An 8,417-nucleotide genomic window follows, 5' to 3' on the forward strand; every position below is an offset into this window, starting at 1 on the left:
CACCAAATATGGAATCCTGAGACTCAGACCTTTCCAATGATATGTTTTTGTCAAGATTATAAAAAGGTTTGATTCTAAAAGACCGTAATGTATTTTGTAACATGACACTTGACATTGTCCACTAAAAGTTTTTAAAGTACCATTTAACACAATGTCCAATTTCAAAATGGTTTTCACAGGATGAATCTTGGGCTTCTAAGATTTCAAATGATATATAATTTATGATGATTACTAAAAGATTTGATAGAGAAAAATAACAACAACAAAAAAGAGCGCCAAGCGTCCCACAGGTGGGACGGTGACAGTTAAGGGGGTTTAATAACTTACTGTTAAATGTTTGATATTTAATAACTTATTGTGATGCCAGTATGCACTTGTTCCTTTTATTAACTTACAAATTAGTTCATTGTTTTGAATTTGATGGTCTTTTGGGGGTTATTATGACAATGTATTTCACTAATTAACCTGAAAAAATGGTTATTTCCCCTCCCCCCCAAAAAAAACATGAAATGAAGCACACAATTTTCAGCTGTTCAATAAAAAGATATAATAATAATAAAAACTTTAGCTCATTGTTACAATGATGGCAAATCTTAAAGCAACTGTATGTAGTTTTGTGTTTTTGCAACTTTGAAGCCCCCTACAGTTAAATGAGTGGAATACGTTGTCGTAAAAATCATGCCGTTTTTTTGCTATCATAAAACTATCCAACCTTTTCACAGAATTTCATATCCAAACGTGGAAAGGAAACAAAAGTGATTTATTAAAAGTCAGTGTCATGATGGTTTCTGTTATTTCAAGGTAAAAAACAAAAACAAAAAGACAATTGCTTTAACTTATGGCAACTTAACATTTTATACTTACCTTCTGCAAACTTACTTTTTTAAAATTCTCTTTTTTAAAATCTAAATTCTCACCTTCCTTTTCAATGAATGAATTATTGAACTGATGATGAACTGATAATAGGGCTCAAATTCATGGCTATTCCAGTGCAGATGCTTTTTGGATATATTGGGGTCAGAGAGGCAGGGAAGAGAAGTTCTGCTTGAACGAGGATGATGGTAAGTTGAAGTTCATGTCGCTTTGGTTGTTCTTGCTGCTTTATGCACTGAATGCACTCTTCTGATTTTCCTTCATCTTTTGTATGAGTCTTGGGGGATGTTGTTCAGATTCACAGTTTATGATTGCAGCAGATCTGGACAGCATTAGGAATCTCCAGCCTATACCACAGTATATCAGATTAAATATGTATGGCGCTATACTATACAGTTGGAGTACAAATGTTTAAGATCACATTGAAAATATGTGATTCAAATTCATTTTTCGGCATTTTTAAAAAATATTTTAGAATGTTAAAAGTGTTATGATCACTGATCTCTATATCTTTATTATAGATCATGACCTAAAATTTAAAATAAATGTGTATGATTATGAATTATTTCTAAATTAGCACACTTTTTCACAAGGGTTCTCAAGCTATAAAATAGCTTTATGAGAAGAACACAATGAAATTTAAGTCAGTATGTATTGAAAATCAAACAAAAGATGACAAATTTTCATTTTTTGACGAACTATGCCTTTAATTCCTGTGTCAACCAGAGAAAAGGGATGTGAAAAGTGCGGCTCACAAATCAAACACAGACTACATCAGTTACTGAGAGAATAAAGAGGTGTGACGTGATGCAGTTGGGTTGTCATAGTAACTGGTATCTCTCGAAAATCTCCTCATGTAGATTTCAGCCAACTGAGAGAAAGAGAGAGACAGTGGGAGACTTTTACGAGACACCACAGTGCCAATATCCACCTCTTGAAATGCTCTTCACATGAGATGCACCTTGAATGCTAATGCACTAATGTATCATAATGAGCTATGAATAGATTTAAACATGTTTGTACTACCATGAAATTAAACTAATTAGAGACAAATTAGCGGTGCGGTTATAAATAAACTTATTGCATAAGAGCTTGATCTTACGTCAAAGATTACACACATTTGCCTAAATCCATTTTCAGCCCATGCTTTCCTACATACACCCACTGGATTTTAAATACATCGTTTTCAGGATACAGTAATTCCACTCTGCATTTTCTTTTATACACTTCTCAGCATGTTATGCATTTTGCTTTTTTTAAAAACCGGCATAGCCCTAGTGCCTATAAGCAACTTATAGACGGCGTTGTGAATTGAGAGGGGATCACTGAATGCACTTCTGACTAATGGTTGGAGAACTTTTAGAACTATTAATAATACAATTCTTTAAGTGGGCAAATAAACCAACTGTAAACGGGCATTAACAGAAGCCATAGACTCAAAGCTGAGAAAGTACTGTAGCAGTCAGAGCAAACTTGCTTCACCATGCGGGAAATAGTGGAAGAACATCCTAAATATTGAATTGGGGTTGGTTTTTTTTTATGAATGTATCTCTGAGGGTAATCGACTGTCTTCAGAAAAGTTTAGATGGTATTTTCTTTTCATCTTACCTCCTTATGTAGCATTTAAAAGTGCAGCACTGCTTTGTTTTCAGCAGTAACCAGCAATAATGCTGTATCGCTGCTTTATAAGCGCCACCTGCTGTCAGAAAGTGAATTTGCGTTCTCTTTCAGTCAGTCTGCTGTTTTTGTTTCGTGCAGATACGTTTTATGTAGCATAATTTCACAAAGCTAAGGTTAGACCACTCTGTTTTTGCTTCAGATTTCGAAATTATACTAATCTGTAATTAATCTAATTTACATAAATAACAAACTGTTTGTTTGGATTGTGATTAAAATGCAGTGGTTCGTGCAACTGTTTCATGAATGCTGATTCAAAAGAAGGCACAGTCAGTGGAAAAACTGTGAAAAAGTCCGATTTTTGGTCGATTATTGATAAAAAAAAACTGGGGAAGAATATAAGAACTCAGGGACATACTATGTTATGACCACAAAGCACTTTTACCATTGTGCATGACTTGTAAACTAATACTTTCTGATGCTTGCATCACATAATCAGCCCCATGTTTATGGCTGTTCTGACATAGTAAACTTGCTTGGTAGCCCACCTGGTACAGCATTAAACTGATGCACAGCAGGTACAAGTCTCATGAAACATGTCACGACACTCCAAAAAAAAAAAAGAGCTCAAAAGGGCTCAATCTGCAGCCAATGAAGCTTGTACAGACCCAAAATAAATATAAAGATGTTTTTCAGGAAGTTGCTTTTTCTTAAGCCTTTCCTCATACTCAAGGCTTCAGTCGGGAACAGCTGATTCCAGAACAGCCTCTTCTGGCTATTTTATTGTTCATTTAATACAATATTACTTTGTATTATTAAGTAAAAGTACATGTTTTCACCAATTATTGAAGTCAAGAACATGTCAATATTATCCTATTTATAATATATGCACACTTGCCAATTGCATACAGGCGAAGGTAAAACATTTTTGTGAACTTGTGCATCTTTTAATGCTTTTTTTCTTGGCTTTAAAAATGAACAAATAACATTTTAGAAAATCTAAAAACAGTAAGTTCAATAACAAAGGAGATGAAGCTTGATTTAAAGACTATATATATATATATATATATATATATAGACAAGAAAAGGGAAACAAATCTTCAAAGGGGAGAGTGTTGTCGTCAGCAGGATGAACAGACCCAGGGTGACGACTTTGCCAACGAGCCGAGCGCCCGGACGCAATGGGAAACGTGATGTGAGGACAGAGGGAAGGAGGGATGAAGAGCCAGCAGAGAGTACAAAATAGTCTAAATGAAGAAGTGATTGCTGGAGAGATGTGGAGAACTGCCCACAGATTCTTGGGGGCAGTCGTGGCCTAATGGTCAGAGAGTCGAACTTTTAACCCGAAGGTTGCGGGTTCGAGTCTCAGGTCCGGCAGAGACTCTAACTACTGTGTGTGTGCACTTAGATGGGTTAAATACAGAGTCTGGGTCGCCATACGTCACTTTACTTTCACTTAATGTGATGTCGATTATATGCCCTGATGTGGAAAATCAGAAAATAAAAAAAACATGCTAGTTGGCAGCCATCTTTTTATTCTTTATTATTTCACCAGTAAAATGTGGAAATTGTCATACTGTGAAACATGAATTGCACAATGCCATACAAATGTGAAAAGTCTTTATTTTGCTCACTATTTATTGTTTCACAAAGTAGTGCATAAAACCCTTTTAGGAATCTCTTTGGGATGCCTGGGCATTTTGTAAATCAGGATCCAAACCATGTAAATAAAACATTTTTTTTTCAGGTCTGTAAGGAAAAGGCAGAGGTACCTCCTACTAGTAATTCAACATTTAATGTGATGCCTCCAAACTATGATGTGCAACAATATAGGTATTGTCAGGGTCTGGCGTCTGGTGTTCTCCCACTCACCACCAGAGGTCGCCACTTCCCATTCTCCCGGACTCCGTTACCTTGACACCATACACCTGTTCACTCATTACACTAAATTCCCCAAACTCCACACACCTGTTCAGTCACTCACTCATCACACTCACCCTCAGCTGTGCCCCGTTGTCACTGACCATATCTTCACCTCTCACTCACCACTCGGCCTGGTTGTATTGTATAATGTAATGGTGTTCGTTGTCTCTAGACCTGTTTTTGTTTTGCCTTGTTGGCCTTTCTGTTTAAATAAAGAAGTTTTCACCTGCATTTGGACCCAGACCCTGTTTACACGGTGTGTTTTCAGTACCGAGCCGTGACAGAATACAACCAGCAGACATGGGTCCAGCAGGGAAGTTTCTTAACGTCCGCCAGGGAGACCGGAGCATTGAGGATTACGCCAGGGACTTCGTGGGAGTGGCTCGCAAGTCGGCTACGGGGAAGACCTGCCTAATGGGGTGGCCTAACCGAGCCCTTCAAGTCCCTTATGCCATTCTGGCACCCCGAGGAGGCTCTGGAGGACTACATCAACCTGGCTCTGCAGTTGAGCGGCTCAGCCGTCACCGCTCACAAGGCTCCGGATACGGCGGTGGAACTCACCTCCGTTCTTTTCAAGGCAGCAGCACCACACGCACCGCTGTGGTGGCCGCTGGTTCTGCCCTGGGTGCCCATTCCACCGGCTCTGCCCCAGTCCCCAGGTCCCCCGCTACCACACGGACCTGGGCCCCCCATCCCTCCCCCTAATGATATTCTACATTCCAAAATATTTAAAAAGCCTTTTGCATTTTATTATTATTTTTGTAGCTCAAGCAGTAAAGTGTGGTTTTTGAACACCAAGGCCATGGGTTGGATTCCAATATATAAAATGTGTACCCTGAAAAAGATGAAAGCATCCGACAAATGCATAAACATTTGAACATTTTACTGTAATTATTTTGCATGCAGTTTCCATGTCCTATAAAAAAAAAAGTACATTAAGTATTTTATATTTTCAAAAAATGTATTTGTCAATCTGAAGTCCATTAAAATGATCTAGCGATATCAAAAATCTGATTACAATGATGGAAAATAAAAGGTGGCCAACCATAGTTTCTAAAAACAAAGAAATATGTCAGTTTTAACCTAAAACCATGATTTTGTAAAACGTCCATAACCGTTTGTCAACTAACCTATTTAAAGAAAGACTGTTTAATAATGCAGTATTTTTTTGGGCAATTTACTTTGAATTATGTCGAAATGTCTTTAGATGTAGGTGGATCTTAAACATTACATTATAAAAATTTTTTGTTTATTTTTTGGGTGAGCTACATAATTTATTGTATTCTCAATATCAAGAATCATCTGGGCTATTAGACAAACTTTCCTAATGTAACAGGAAGCAGTCATGTGACTCTCTTCAGGTACAAGTTTAGGTGTTGCTGTTGTCTTAAACATATTCGATGTGTTTCGAAATGTCTTTAGATGTAGGTGGATCTTAAACATTACATAAAAAATTTTTGTTTATTTTTTGGGTGAGCTACATAATTTATTGTATTCTCAATATCAAGAATCATCTGGGCTATTAGACAAACTTTCCTAATGTAACAGGAAGCAGTCATGTGACTCTCTTCAGGTACAAGTTTAGGTGTTGCTGTTGTCTTAAACATATTCGATGTGTTACATCAACAAATACATTGTATATTCCCCGCTGCTTCTGCAGAGGAACATCCACGGTGTTGATTAGGCTTTTGGAAAACAGGATGTTTCATTAGCGCTGCTGTTGTCAAAATGTTTTTGATGCTTGATTCCCATTACTGGAATATTATGAGCCATTGACCCTGTGAGTGCTGTGAGGTTATGAGTTGTTTTCTCGTTCTGCTTATTATTTCATCCAGAGGCTTATGTTCCCAGCTGCCTCTGTCGCTTGGGGGATCCACGAGTTCCTCAATGTGACTCACGCTGGCTGTCAGTGACAGTGAGACAAACAAAAGCCAGGAATGAGAGCTGATTGGATGAGTATTATTAACCTTGCATGAATCTAGATATGCAGTACCTGGGGGAAAAATAAGAGTTCAGGGAACATCTACATCAGTCAAGTGGAGAGTGAAGAACTACAGTGAAAAGAAACAGAAATCAAGCACACTGATATTAATTGTTCATTTTTTTCTTCTTCAGTAATCTCAGGGCAGAGATGGACAAATGTTCAGCTATGGATAAAAGTGAGGCCGTATAAGCCCCTCATTTAAGACATAACAGACAATTATACAGTTTATCACAATTGATTCAATACATTTCTGGGTTGTAGTTACCGTGGTAACCTGTGCTGGAGTCTGGCTGGATGGCAGTTATGTTGAAATTGAGACACACGAGTCAAACAAACTTCACAGTGAACTTTAGTGCTGCTGCTATCCATCTATCTACAGTATCTGATCTATCTATCTTTTATATCCCTACCCCAAAACCTAAATATTACAGCAATATATAGGCTACTGCTGTTCCAAAGTTTGGGATCAGTAAGATTTTTAATGTTTTTTTTCTTTATTTTTTTTCTGTCTCTTATGTTCATCAAGGCTGTATTTATTTGATCAAAAAAAAAAAAAAACAGTAATATTGTGAAATATTATTGTAATTTCTAATACTGGTGTCCTATTTTAATATACTTTAAAATATAATTTGTAATGATTTATAATATTACTTACTAGTGAATATTCTAAGGTTATGTTGTTGTTTTTTCTTATTGCCACAATAAATGAATGATACATTCAATAGCCATACAAAACATCTTACATGTATAATTACTGTTTATAACTAGTGATAACAATAACAGCCCCTACTTGCATGGGATGCAATAGCAAGCTCATGCACAAAAAGTCCTTTCGAGCACTAGGTGGCACTATACAAGCTGTAATATCAGGCAGCGTTTTATTACGAGGTGAACAGGAGAAAGGAAGGAATGCTAGGAAAATAGAAAATGACGTCAGTGGCTCGACTGGAGTCAGATTAACCGCACAAAAAGTCCTTTCGAGCACTAGGTGGCACTATACAAGCTGTAATATCAGGCAGCGTTTTATTACGAGGTGACAGGAGAAAGGAAGGAATGCTAGGAAAATAGAAAATGACGTCAGTGGCTCGACTGGAGTCAGATTAACTCACACCAATGTGGTCTGCCGCTTTCTCAGGGCCAACTGCTGTTCTTTTACTGAACACACTCCCAAATTGGATTACAATTGATTGGGCCCATGATGCATTTCCATGCAGTGTATTTCCTCTAACAAATACAGTGGACACAAATTAATGAATGACTCAGTTTAACCAGTGACTGGATAATAAAAGTGCTGTTGCGTAAATTCAAGTAATAAGCCCTCAGCTAGAACTCTGTCCTCCCTTACCAGAAAATAATGAATGTATTTGCTTAGTTTGAGGTCTCATTACAGATGTTTAGAAGTAATTTTGTCTTCCCGGTTCCCAGGTAAAATAGTAACTTGCCCATTAGTTTTTTTTTTTTTTTTTTGTAAACAATTTGATGTGTAATTTCAGACTCATGTTCTTGAGTAATCAAAGAAAATAAGTTTAAAGACACAAGTTTCTTTTAACATGTTGTTCTTGTTATTCTCCGCTGAGAGAGAAATTATATTTATTTATTTATTTCATTTTGCAAACTCTAAGAGTATAATACTTAGATGTTTTCAAGGAAAATGTAAATTCCATTTACATTACATAAATGTCTGCATCATAACAGACCATTTGACTGGATGCATAAATAAACGAATTAATAAACAAATAAATAAATGAATACTTACTACATTTTTACCTTTTAAATTATACAGTGGGGTTCAAAAAGTCTAAAACCATATTTTTTAATACATTGTTTTCATTACAAACTACTTTATTCAGAATAACAATTTGAGTGAATACACACGCACGCACGCACACATGTCTGGTCAGCTATCCTTGTGGGGACTCTCCATAGGCGTAATGGTTTTTATACTGTACAGACCGTATATTCTATCACCCTACACCAACCCTACCCCTAAACCTACCCCTCACAGGAAACTTTCTGCATT

This window comes from Sinocyclocheilus rhinocerous, unplaced genomic scaffold (assembly GCF_001515625.1).
Source record: "Sinocyclocheilus rhinocerous isolate Xijiao unplaced genomic scaffold, SAMN03320098_v1.1 scaffold2240, whole genome shotgun sequence".
NCBI lineage: Eukaryota > Metazoa > Chordata > Actinopteri > Cypriniformes > Cyprinidae > Sinocyclocheilus > Sinocyclocheilus rhinocerous.